We start from the raw sequence: 13,736 nt of genomic DNA, 5'->3' as shown, positions 1-13,736 counted from the left end.
TAAATATTATGTTTAGCCTATCTTGCTGGGTTGTATATTTAAAGGACTGGGCTTCAACTTTTCTCCACCTATCTTCTGCACTTGGCAAAGCCATCCAAAGTGAAGTGCCAGGACATGCTATCATAAACATTGTTTGCTGTGGGGCTATCCCTGCTGCCGGGAACTAGACAGGAAAACAGGAGCCAAGCTCTAGGAGAAGGCTGCCAATCCCCTTGGAAGGATGAGAGTGCCATTTTGTACCTAACCTATTGCTGCTATGATTGGTGTCTCTGCTACCTTGCTCCCAGGGATAATGCTTGGTGACAGTCCCTATGCAGTATGGCCCAGAGAAGCAGTTCAGGACTGTCTGATGACATTTAAGTTTAATTTTGGATTATCTGTTAGATGTGGGTGGGTATTAAGGGTTGGATCATATCCCCTCAAAATTCATATGTTAAAGACATAATCCCCAGTACCTCAGAATGTGATCTTATTTGGAGATAGGGTCTTTACGGAGGTAATCCGGTTAAAATGGGATCATATGGGTGGGCTCTAACCCAATACACTGGTGTCCTTATCAAAAAGGCAAATTTGGACACAAGGATGGATATGCAGAGAGGGTAGACAATATGCAGAGACACGGGATGAAGATGGCTATCCACAAGCTAAGAAGAGAGGGGCCTGGAACAGATCCCTCCCTCACAGCCTGTGGAAGGAACCAAATCTGTAGACATCTGATCTCAAGGCTTCCAGCCTCCAGAACTGAGACAATAAATTTCCGCTGTTTAAACCACCCAGTCTATGGTACTTTCTTATAGCAGCCCTAGCAAACCAATACAGTGGGCTTGAATCAATTCAACTCAGCTGTGTGTGTATAAGTCTGGGAGTGTCATTTCATGTACCCTTCCCCACAGCATGTATTTATCATATAACATCCCAATGTCCAGCACATGGCCCAACCACAGTAGTAGTAATGTTTGTTGACTAAATGAGTGAATGATTATATTGACTCTATGATGTTCCAAAGCTAAGAACTTCTTTGTCTTTTTGCAAAAGCACCATCCAGTATTCCCTGTGGGTATCTACGAGAATATGTCCAGGTAACACTACCCCGATGCTGCCCATTTGCTCCCCTAATCTCCCCCTACCCCAGCACAAAGGAGGGACTTGACCTCTATCTAGTTCTACTTTCACCATCAGTAGAGGCTTCTCTTACAATCAGGCCACCTCCCCTCATCTTAGAGGGGAGGTTTCCTGGTTTAGGAAAACTGTCTGTTTTCTCACCTCAGTAAGTTGCTCAGATCCTGGATAGAAGCAAATTTACACCCAAAGTTGCAAAAGGCAATTGGCTGTACTATTCCCCTCTACTTTCTGGAAGGTACCCCACAATGACAAGGAGCCTTGTTTTTTATATAGTTGTATGAGGACTCAAATGTGACTTTTACCATGCTAGGTACTGTGGGGATACAGCCCCTGCTCTCAACCATTTCTGGAACAGCAGGAAAGACAACAGTATGCATGGTTGCTATGCTATGAGGCAGCATTTATGATAAATACTACATTAGCGGTATGGGGAAAAGGCTATCAGGAGACAGAAAGCAGCTTTATTTTGACTGGGATAGCCAGGAAAAGCTTCATGGAAGAGGAAGAACCTATGCAGGGTTTTGACAGAGGGAGTTGGAGGGAAACACGTTCTCTGAAAGTAGACCATGTATTTAAAGGCTCCAAATGGTGGTCAAGATATTCCCAACACCTTCCCTTATAAAGTGAGCCTGCAAGCTGGCTGATAATCAGTGAGCATACACCAGTGTGAGTGGACCTGTTAGCCACAGTCATCCTGTGCTCTCATTGCAAGGAGCCTGGGCCAGACTCTCATTAAATATTTTGAATATCACCAGTACTGATAAACTAATACTTCCTTGTCTCTGAGTTATCACTTTCTCCTTCCCTTCCCATCTTCCTTTTCGTATTTCTTTTTCTTTTTTCAGAACTGATCATAAGAAATAGAAGGTACAGATTTGAAGTTTTTACCTATCAACACTTCTTGATTTATGTGTGCATATAAAAGCAATAATGTTGGTGAGCAAAACACTGAAGGCACAAAAAAGCGTATAAAGAGAAACATTTAAAACTCTACATTGGGCAGCCTGGGTGGCTCAGCGGTTTAGCGCTGCCTTCAGCTCAGGGCATGATCCTGGAGGCCCGGGATCAAGTCCCATGTCGGGCTCCCTACATGGAGCCTGCTTCTCCCTCTGCCTGTGTCTCTGCCTCTCTGTGTGTCTCTCATGAATAAATAAAAAAAAATTTTTTTTTAAAATGAGTGTTTAAAAAAAATAAAACTCTCCATTAATCTCATTCAAAACAAAAAATCTGCCAGCATTTTGGTGACTTTCCCATCTAACCTTTTTGTTGCATCTATACATGAAACATTTAAATAGTTGAGATCATATTTTATACATATTTTTGTATCCTGAATTTTGCAATGAAAGTTAAACCATGCACTTTTCCTCATGTTATTAAAAGTATTAGTTGTCATAGTTTTTTTTTTAGTTGTCATAGTTATAAACATACTTCATAATGTGAATTACTATAATGTAATTTATTATCTTATTGTTGAACATTCATGCTGACCAATTTTCATCACTAATAATGTGGTGAACATCTGTCCTCATTTCTAATTATTTCCAAAGTAGATTCCTAGATTCCTTTTCATCTTTTGTTATTTCCCCCTCTTCCTCTTTGATTGGATCATTGTTTATGATTCTAGGAGTGGAGAGTGTATAATTTTAACAAAAAAAAACCTCCCAAGATGATTTCGATAGACATACCCCTGTTTCCCCCAACTTTGGTTAAGAACTGCAGGATTAAGGCAATTAAGTCACTCTGTGGTGACTGGGAGAAAATATGAGGACAGGAACCATAATAAGGACTCATAATTGTGACATATCTTTTTTTCACTGAATTAACTTTCAATTATTTAAGCTCCCAGAGCTTACATCTAAAATTCACAGTCAAAGCAGGTGTTACCAATAGCCAGCCTTATTCTTCTGCCTTCTGGAATTCTCCAATTTCCAATCTGAAAGGAGGAGAAGGCCTGGGCCAGTGCTTGGCTGAAGCTCAACTTTGAAAACAGAATTTGCATGGTATTTTGGACATGGGCTGATTGTGAAAGGAAAGAGTTAACTGGGTTCTTTGTGGGATTAGAGGTCATCTGCTATCAGCAGAGGAAGAAAGGGAGGGAAAGAGGTTGCTTTGCTTTGATTTTTAAGACTTCTTGCTCAACAAGAGCAAAAACTCAGTGTGAAGATATCCAATTTTTAAATATCAGACAAATTATCTCATTGTCTGTGATCAGAGCCCATTTGTAGGGTGCAGGACTTTGGCTCTTTTGGTGGCTGCTCCCAGTTCTAATCTTCTACCATTTTCTCCACACTCACCTTTACTCCGTTTCACCATTTTCTCACACAGGCCTTTTTTGAGAGCACAACTCTACTTTTATAAATCATTTGTAGTGTAGATGTCTACTGAGGTCACTCTGTCCTTTGAAATTCAAATAAAATTGCCATAACCAAAGGCTTTTATTACGAAACAAGAGTAACTGAGAAAAAAAGACTGAAGATTTCACTTGAGCAACCAGAAAACAAACAACAGATTAAATCAAAGAAAGTAACAGGGGGATGAATTGCTTGCTTGAGTACAATTCAAAAGCGGTCTTGAGGCGCCTGGGCAGCTCAGTCAGTTAAGTGATTGACTCTTTTTTTGTGTGTTTGTTTTTAAATATTTTATTTATTTATTAATTAGAGACACAGAAAGAGAAGTAGAGACATAGGCAGAGGGAGAAGCAGATTCCCTGTGGGGAACCTGATCCAGGACTCAATCCCAGGACCCAAAGACCACGATCTGAGCCAGAGGCAGACTCTGCTCAACCACTGAGCTACCCTGGTGCCCCATGACTGACTCTTGATTTCGGCTCAGGCCATGGTCTCAGGGACATGAGATGGAGCCCCATGCAGGGCTCTGTGCTGGGGGTGGAGTCTGCTTAAGATTCTCTTTCTCCCTCTTCCCCTCCCCGCTGTCCTTGTACCTGTGCATGCACAGGCGCTCTCGCTCTCTCTCTCTCTCCAGAAAAAAAAAAAAAAAAAGCAGTCTTTACCTTTATGTTGCCTGTCTGTATCAATACAAATGAAATAGCTAAAATCAGAAATAAATAAGCAAATAAAAATATAGTAAAACCAAAAGCTATTCCTTATGATATATAAATACTATAGAGAAGATCCTTGCTGACTCATTAAGAAAAAGAAAAATAAATCATTCAGCTTTAGGCACAAAACAGGTACTCACAGATAGGGAAGAGATTCAAGAATTAAAAGATGAACTAGCAGTATGTGGGCAGCATGTGCCTTTCTGGAAATTCCAGTGATTATTAACACAACACAGAATCATGGTTAAAATAAAAAATGAGCCATCTTGGCCTTCCAGCCGCAGTGCTACCAAGGACAATGATCAGGCTCTCTAAACACAAGGTAGTGCCTGAGACTTGCTAAATGAATAGGTTACATGTGTAGGAAGTGAGCTTGCCTTGAATGTGAAGGGCACATTGGCCTCAGATAGGATGGGACAGGTTTGCGCAACTGCTGTTTGAGAGCCCCTCCAGGGCAACACTCACAGGTAGAACATAATTCCTACTGTTTGTCCTTCTATTTCCTTATAGCTGGTTGAGTTTTGTGGCTGGTACTTCTGCTTGATTTGCTGTGTGGCGCCTTGCCCTTCTTATTTGCTGTCTTCAGTTTTCTGTCTACAGTTGCTGAGTTTCATTTTTCTGATAGAGGCAGGTGGCAGAAAGGTTAAGACCATTATAAGAATTGGATGCATTTCCTGGAGTGTTTATTTGTGGGCTGTTTCAGATATTAAAACAGTTTGGAAAACTACTGTCATTAAGACATGGCAAAATATTATTAGCTAATGTTTATGGAAACTTTCTGTGTTGCAAAGAGTGTTCTGAGCAGCGAGTAGATACTGACTCATTTAAGCCTCACAAGTGCCTTATGAGGAAACCAAGGCATTTAGAAGTTAGATAAATTTTCCCGAGGTTGTATAGCATCATTAAGATTTGAACTCAGGCAGTTTGGTGCTAGAGACTGTACTCTTAATTATTATGTTATTGCCATGTAATTTTGATAGAATGATAAGTAATAAAGGAAAAAATCTGGTTTACATTTTGGAGTGGCAAAATCTTTCTAGGCCACTTCTTATTTTATTTTTTAAAGATTTTATTTATTTATTCATGAGAGACACAGAGAGAGAGGGGGAGACATAGGCAAAGGGAGAAGCAGGCTCCTCCCAGGGAGCCCAATGCAGGACTCAATCCCAGGACCCCAGGATCATGACCTGAGCCAAAGGCAGATGCTCAACCACTGAGCTATCCAGGTGCCCCTTCTTCTTCTTTATTTTTTCCAGGTGCCCCTTCTAAGTCATTTCTAAAATTAAGATCTTGGGCATGGCAAAAGACACCACAGACAAAATTAAAAGACAAATGACAGACCAAGAGATACTTTTGTTAAATATATATTGACCAATTATTGATATCTTTAACACAAAACAGTTTTTTTCTAAGTAAGTATAAAAAACTAATTTAATAGAAAAAATCAGGTACAAGATAGAAATATGCATTTCAGAGAAAAAATGTAAATGACCAGTAAATATGTGAAAAGATGTTAAATCACACTAATTAATTAGCATGAGACCACTTTACAGCTGACAAATAGTAAAATAATTTATAACATCTAGTATGGTGAGAGTACAAACAGGCTCTCCTGTACATCACTGATAGTCTTCTCTGGAATGTAATTTGGTAATAGCTACTCTAATAAGAAATATATCTACTCTGAAACCTTAAAAAGTCTCTTTCTGTCATTTATTCCAGGAATATTTCATTGTTAATGCACAATTACATTCAGGTGTGCAAAATACATTATTTTGTACAAGTATAGCGCTGTTTGCAATAACAAAAAAGGAAATTTACATCAATATGGACTAGTTAAATTCATTATGGAGTTTCCATATGATGGAATATTATGCTATTCTTAAAGGATGAGGTTAATATATTTGGAAAGATGTCCCAGGCATATTGATTTGTTAAAACAAAAGTAAGTTGTAAAAGGGTATGTCTAGCATGACTATTTCTGGTATAAAGAAAAATGATATTCAAAACATACATATAAATAGCTTTAAAACGTGCTAATATATGTACAATATCGGTTCTAAAAAATGGTTGCATTTTGGAAATCCAGCATTTCTACCCACTTTTCTGGGGATTTAGGGAAGCTTTTGCTTATTATAAGCTCTGTTTTCAGCTTCCTCTGAATGTACAGCCTTTGGTGTTGCACTTATGCTGTTGTTTTATCTGCCTTGACCCTTTTTTTTTTAAGATTTTATTTATTTATTCATGAGAGACAGAGAGAGAGAGAGAGGCAGAGACACAGGGAGAGGGAGAAGCAGGCTCCATGCAGGGAGCCCAATGTGGGACTTGATCCTGGAACTCTGGAATTATGCCCTGAGCCAAAGGCGTCAGACACTCAAACACTGAGCCACCCAGGCATCCCTTTTTTTTTTTTTTTAATTTTTCAAAAAAACTTGCTCATGCCAGGCTATTGTGTATATTAGATTTTTACTGAGAATATGGGAACATCAGGGAATTACATTGTAGCAGAGTATAGGAGGTGACTTAATATTTCATATTAGTCATTGTTATTCTTAAAACCTCTTTGGTCAAATCTTAGCTCCCATCTCCTCTCCAAATAGTCATTGGTGGTCCTGGCTTCTTACCCCATTCCTAGCCGTCTCTCTTCTTCAGCCTTTCTGTTTTCCTTTGCATGCCTGCCCCAAACTCCTAACTTTCTGTTCATTTCTTCTGGATAGCAATTGAGTGATTCTGTTGTCATCCCTCTTCTAAAAGCATTTTGCTACTAGCTTATCTCATAAATTAATGCCTCAGTTAGCATTTGGTTTAACTGTGTATGACCAAAAAGCCCAAAACAATAGTGGGATGTGCAAAATAGTTATCCATCTGTCTGTTCTGTGCAGACGAAACCCAGAGATAGGTGCTCCAGGGCTGGTGTGGCAGCAACACGATCATCAGGGATCCAGCTTCCTTCTGTCTAGTTTCTCTAAGCTCAACTCATGGGTTTCATCTCATGGTTCAAGTTGGTGTTCAAACTTGAGCATCTAAGAAGGAAAGGACAAAGATGAGAGAGTACCTCTTCCCACTAAGGATGTTCCTGGAGGTTGCCTGAAGGTTGCCCACACTGCTGTAGCCAGAACAAAGCCATTTGACCACATCTAGCTGAAAGGAAGGCTGGAATATACAGCCTTTATTCTGGGCTGGATAAATTATTTTCTATTACTGAGGAAAGGGATTTTGGAGAATGACCATCCATCTTGGCACAACTAGAAAGGCTTATCTTGTACACAAGGAAAGGCTTTTCAGGCAGAGGCAAGAACACAGAGGAAGCAGGAGTATTCCCTGTGGCTGGAACTGGACGTGGGGTGGGAGGCGGGGCTAGAAGGGTAGGCAAGAGCCAGGTTAGGAAGGGCTTTCACAGAAAAACTAAGAAGTTTGAGCCTGCTAAAAGGGAGCCAACCATAGTCTTGTATTTGGTATTAATTCCTCCAGGGACGTATATTGACCATCTATACGAGTTGCTTTATTTAATTTTTTAAAAAAGATTATTAATTAATTAATTAATTAATTAATTTATGAGAGACAGAGAGAGAGAGAGAGAGAGAGGCGGAGACACAGGCAGAGGGAGAAACGGGCTCCATGCACGGAACCTGACACGGGACTCGATCCTGGGACTCTAGGATCATGCCCTGGGCTGAAGGCAGACGCTTTAACTGCTGAGCCACCCAAGGATCCCCTATTTAATATTTTTTAATGTAAAAATTATAATCCATGAAGTCCAATATTTAGAAGAATGGATAAAATAATTCAATAAGTCAATAAATAGAAGAATGGATAAAAACAATTTATTGTCAATCCTATCCCCCCCTTCCCTCCCCCTACGAAGACAATTCCTGTTAATGCTTTGGGCTTGTTTTCTCACAGTCTTTGAAAACATTGTTGTAATCATAATGCATGTATATTCCCAAGTTGTTTTTCCTTTTCCTTTTATTTTCACTTAATCTTACACTGTGAGCATCTTCTCATGTGGTCACACTGTCTCCCTAAATATTATTTTTAAATGACTGTATAATATCCCTGTAAAATAATCTAACCATCTTTTTATTTTTCAGCTTTATTGAGATATAGTTGACATATAAGATTGTGTATCCCTAGCCTATTTCTGTATGACACTCCACACTGTTGGCCATTTAGATTGGGTATTGGCTAACATTTTTTTTATATTCTGTAAGATGTTGATAGTTTCAACTTCAAATTTTTGTTATGTGTTACTACATCATTAAAAGACATTCAAAGGCAAGTTTTAGAATAACAAACTGTGTCTTAGATAATGCAGGCAGATGATATTCTCACATACTAAAAATGAAGAGGTGGTGAGTGGATCGACAGTGTACTGGTTCTGTGCCTCTTTAGTTTTCTTGGCTTTCCCTCTTGTCCTAAGATGGCTGCTGAAGCTCTCAGAGCATAGCATTCTCCTATGACAATACCAAAGCATGAAAGAAAGGCAGGTGCTTTCTGATTATGTCTCCCTGATCTCACTGGTGAGGAACATCGTTCCCAGGAACACTCAAAAAGACTTTTTTGAATATTTTATTGAGTAGGACTGGGTCACATGGCTACTCAGAGCTACAAGGGAACTGGGAAGCCAGGAACCAGAAGATTCTCTTTCACAGTTGGACATCACGGTTCATCCCCTGATTTGGGGCACTCTGCCCATCCTGAAATACAGGTTCTTTTAGCAAGGAAAAGGAAATGACTATTGGGTAAGTAGTCATCCAAATTAACAGCTAACATTGGGACGTATTGTAGAGACAAAGAAAACCATAGAAATGTTTTTTTAGGTCACATTCTCAAAACTAGCCCTGTATTGCTAAATGGGCTCTAATAGAGGGCGAAGTCCTCAAAACACGGTGCTATGATTTCTCATTACTTTTTTTTTTTACATTGAAACCACAACTGCCTTTTTTAATTTTTTTTTTTAATTTTTTTTGTTTTTTTTTTTTTTGCCTTTTTTTTAAATAAAAAATTTACAGCAAACCAAGAAACTGAAGTGAAACCAATTACATTATAGTATCACTAAAGAGAATAAACTGTATGTTTATAGTACTTTATTAACAACAGCTTATGATGTTTTTTTGGTTATAGAATTAATCCTAACTGTTAAAAATTTATAGAGTACAAAAGATGAAAGGAAAATAAGTGAAAAAATTATCTTCAATTTCACCAATTACTATTATTATTTGATCTAATTATTTTTGATTTTGTTAGACACATGAATACATTTTTTTCATATAAAATTAGGATTTTAGGGACATCTGGGAGGCTCAGCGGTTGAGCAATTCCTTGGCTCAGGGCGTGATCCTGGAGACCTGGGATCGAGTCCCACATCGGCTCCTTGCATGGAACCTGCTTCTCCCTCTGCCTGTGTCTCTGCCTCTCTCTCTCTGTGTGTCTCTCCTAAATAAATAAATAAAATCTTTTTGAAAAATAAAAAAATAAAATTAGAATTTTATTGTACAGATACTTCAGTTTTGTATTTTTAGTATTAATCTATGATTTTAAGGTAACAGATTTTTTTTTAAGATTTTATTTATTTATTCATGAGAGATAGAGAGACAGAGAGACAGAGAGAGAGAGAGGAAGGCTGGGGAGAGACACAGGCAGAGGGAGAAGTAGGCTCCATGCAGGGATCACGCCCTGGGCTGAAGGTGGTGCTAAACTGCTGAGCCTCCGGGCTGCCCGGTAACAGATTTTCTTGACTTTTTTGCATTTCTCTCTCCAATGTGTACCTTTTCCTGTGTTAATGAATCAGTTGGGAAAAGTACTTTGTTTTCTTGTAGGAAAATGCTGTAGAAGTTAGTTGATCTAGAGAGTTCTCTCACTCACTGGCTCTGTGGCCTTGTATAGAAGTTGCTTAACCTTTCTGAACTTCACTTTTCTTATTTATAAAATGAAGATTGTTGAGAATAATAATAATACTGGGTTTCGCTATTTTATAGCAATCTTATGAGGATCAAATATGATAATATACATAAAAATATTTTGTAAATAGTAAATTAATCTGAAAGACAAAAATTCAAAGTTAAAAGGAAATTAGTAACTTAATGTTTTCCTTCCTTTTTTTTTTTTTTTAAGATTTTATTTATTTATTCATGAGAGACACAGAGAGAGGCAGAGACACAGGCGGTGGGAGAAGCAGGCTCCATGCAAGGAGCCCAATGTAGGACTCGATCCCGGGATTCCAGGATCATTCCCTGGGCAGAAGGCAGACACTCAACCCCTGAGCTACCCAGGTGTCCCTAATGTTTTCCTTTCAAAGCATTAGAAAAAACTTTTTTAAAAACTGCATTATTTTATATTTAGAAGATTAATTGAAAAGACAAGAATTACAGAGAACAAAAACAATCTTATTTCATACTTCAAATAATAAACATAGGAAAAAATAAATACCATAGAAAGGTTTGCTCAAAATTATAAAAACCTTTTTTTTAAAGATTTTATTTATTTATGCATGAGAGACACACACACACACACAGAGAGGCAGAGACACAGGCAGAGGGAGAAGCAGGCTACATGCAGGGAGCCCAACGTGGGACTCGATCCCAGATCTCCAGAATCACGCCGTGGACTGAGGCAGTGCTAAACCACTGAGCCATCAGGGCTGCCCATAAAAACCATTTTTAACATTTTTTAAAGAAGATTTTATTTATTTATATGATAGAGAGAGAGCACTAGCAGGGGTTGGGGCATAGGGAGAGGGAAAAGCAGTCTCCCCACTGAGTATCCCATGGGGCTCCATTCCAGAACCCTGAGATCACGACTTGAGCTGAAATCAGGTGCTCAACTGACTGAGCCACCCACATGCCCCCTCCACCTTTTTTACTTTTATAATGATGTTTGATTCTTCTTCTTTTTTTTTATTCTTCTTATAATAAAATCAATAAATATTCTTACGATAAAAAATTTTAAAAATATGTAGATAGGTTTTTAAAAAAGGAAAAAAGAAAACCCCTTACAATCCAATCATCCAGAAGAAAGTAGGTTAACATTTTGATGTAAACAATTTTGTTTTGAGGGCACCTGGGTGGCTTGGTTGGGCAACTGACTTGATTTTGGCTCCGGTGGTGATCTCAGGATCAGAAGACTGAGCCCAGAGTTGGGCTTTGCGCTTGGCAGGGAGTCTGCTTCTGTCCCTCTCTTTCTGCCCCTCCTTCCCCTTTCTCTCTAAAACGAATAAATAAATCTTTTTTTTTTTAATTTGCTTTTGATAAGCATCTGAAAACTTAAAATCTTTACTTTGAAAATGTTGTAATAGAAGTTTTGCTTTTAAAAGGCTTACATGGTTAAAAAATAAAAATAAGTATTTATGATTAATCTTGAAATTTTATGTATAATTTTCAGTATCATTTAAACAGAAAGCGCTCATTAAGGAGAATTCACAGAAATAATTCCCTTTTCTCCTAAATGATTAAAAAACTGCACAGCTATAATGATTTAGGTAATAATACTAATAATTAGAACAAAGCAGATTTAGTTTGAAACCAAATGTTGCAATCGTTGACTGCACTTGTCACAAACATGTTTACCTTTAATAAAGCATAAAGCATTTCCCACTACCTCTTTCTTTTTGAGCTCAGGCACTGCATAAGTTTCCCGGAAACCTCACTTTTTTATTTCTGAGTAGTCCTTTATCTTTCCCTTGAGAAGATAAAGCTCCTAGATAGCTTAGGATATCTTTCTCAGCCATGATTTGCATTTTAAAGGAAATTTAAGACAGAACTTCTAAGAGGTTTAGTGCAAAAACCTCTGGAATCCCTTGTTTTTGGAGACCGCAAGGAAGTGGAATTTGCATCTGGTTGGAATCGTCTAAATATGACCCTGTAGAATGAGTGATGAGGAAGATGACTTCGCAAGGTTCAGCTGTGGTTCAGTAATTGTCCTCTGAGAATCAACTGCTATAAAATCACTGGGTATTATGCAAAACACATTTCTGCTGAAGCAGTGACAAGGGTCTTTGGAGAAAACTTGGGTAGACTTGCCCAATGCAGACAAAAACAACAGCAACGATTTTTCTACATAAATGATAAATGCTTATTATAGAAAATTTGGGATATATAGAAAGGAAAAAGGAAAACATAAAAATCACTTGTGTCTTGTTATCCAGAGGTTACGTCTAATTAACACTTGCATATGTGTATATAATAAGTTGAATTCAAATTCAAATTTGGTATTGTGCTCTTTTTATTGAACATCATATTGTGAGTACCTTCCCATTTCATTATATATATTTTTATTTATACTGACCTGAAATTGCTTCCTTCTTTAGACTGAGCCACTAGAAGCAAAGGAATTAAAGTAGTACCTTCCAGAAGAAAGTTGTTGAGTCTACTGCACACATCTGTCTCTCTTTCACTGTACCTATGACTATTTTTCCAGATAAGCAATGCTAACTGGCATCAAGTCTCAGCTGGATGACACGATGTTTTGTTTTTTTTAATCTATGGACCTAATTGCACTTTTTAGATAAGTACAAATTTTCACGAAGATGTTTCAAGCTAGTTCTCTCCGTGAATATTGCATCAGTAATAAAGTGAATGGAATTCACCATTTTTGCTTAGTTGGCTCAACATTTATCATTTGAGCAGTGGGTATTTCTAAGACAAGAAGTTAATCGGTAAGGAAGAAGGAATACGTTAATCTGAATCTGGTCTCCCAAAGCTTGGGCCAAATAATTCCAGATTTGCTAACAGATCAAATATAGAATTTTTTACTGAAGTAAACACCAGCTTAAGGAATATGCTACTTTCTGGAGAGGTTAAAGAGGTCCCCAGTTGATCTTTTCAACCATTTTTAAAAAAGGATTCTTTATTCATTTCAGAGAGAGAGAGAGAAAGAGCATGAGAAGGGGGGAGGGGCAAAGAGAGAGGGAGAAGTAGACTCCCCGCTGAGCAGGGAGCCCACCCTGGGACTCAGTCCTAGGACCCTGGGATCATGACCTGAGCCAAAGGCAGATGTTTAACTGACTGAACCACCCAGGTGTCCATTTTTAGTGAGAGAATGGTATCTTAAGAACAAAAACATGGGACTACATTCATTCAAAGCTAAAAATCTACATACAAACTGGGTCTTTGTGCAACTGCTATATGTAATTAAAACACCACTGGTCATCTTATTTTCAGCTCATAACAAACATATCCTGAATTCCTTGTGTTCATTACTTGTTCCTGTAAGATTCATTTTATTCATTGAAGAGAACCACCTGTTCAAATTATGAACTAACAAGCCCTATCAATTCTAGTTTGTGTGATTTTCAGAAGACAGAACCAAGTCTCTTTTATATATCAGTGCGTATCTGTAACCACTTCCAGAACTTTGTTCGGGAGTGCAGGTGAAGACATTTTTACATTTGTCCTTCACGTTGTCAGCACCACTATTTAGTAGTGCCTGAAATTTCTCTGGCCTGTTTGTAGAGTGGTGACAGCTAATACAAATAGCATCTAAAAATGAATGTGTCCAAAACTCATGCCTATACACAAAAAAGCAGGAAATGAGAGGCATTCTTGGAAAAGACAAAAGA

At 38.2% G+C, this 13,736-nt stretch overlaps 1 protein-coding gene across 1 annotated transcript in view; it reads left to right on the top strand.

The window, feature by feature from the left end:
• The first annotated feature begins 8,783 nt into the window (after nucleotides 1–8,783).
• The window catches only part of RHOH (ras homolog family member H), a 53,703-nt gene continuing 48,750 nt past the window's right edge, over nucleotides 8,784–13,736 (top strand). The window contains exon 1 of the mRNA XM_077878992.1: nucleotides 8,784–8,922. The gene's annotated coding sequence lies outside the window, so the exon portion shown is untranslated. The remainder of the gene's footprint in view (nucleotides 8,923–13,736) is intronic.

This window comes from Canis aureus, chromosome 2 (assembly GCF_053574225.1).
Source record: "Canis aureus isolate CA01 chromosome 2, VMU_Caureus_v.1.0, whole genome shotgun sequence".
Lineage (NCBI taxonomy): Eukaryota > Metazoa > Chordata > Mammalia > Carnivora > Canidae > Canis > Canis aureus.
This window is presented reverse-complemented; position numbering and strand designations above follow the sequence as displayed.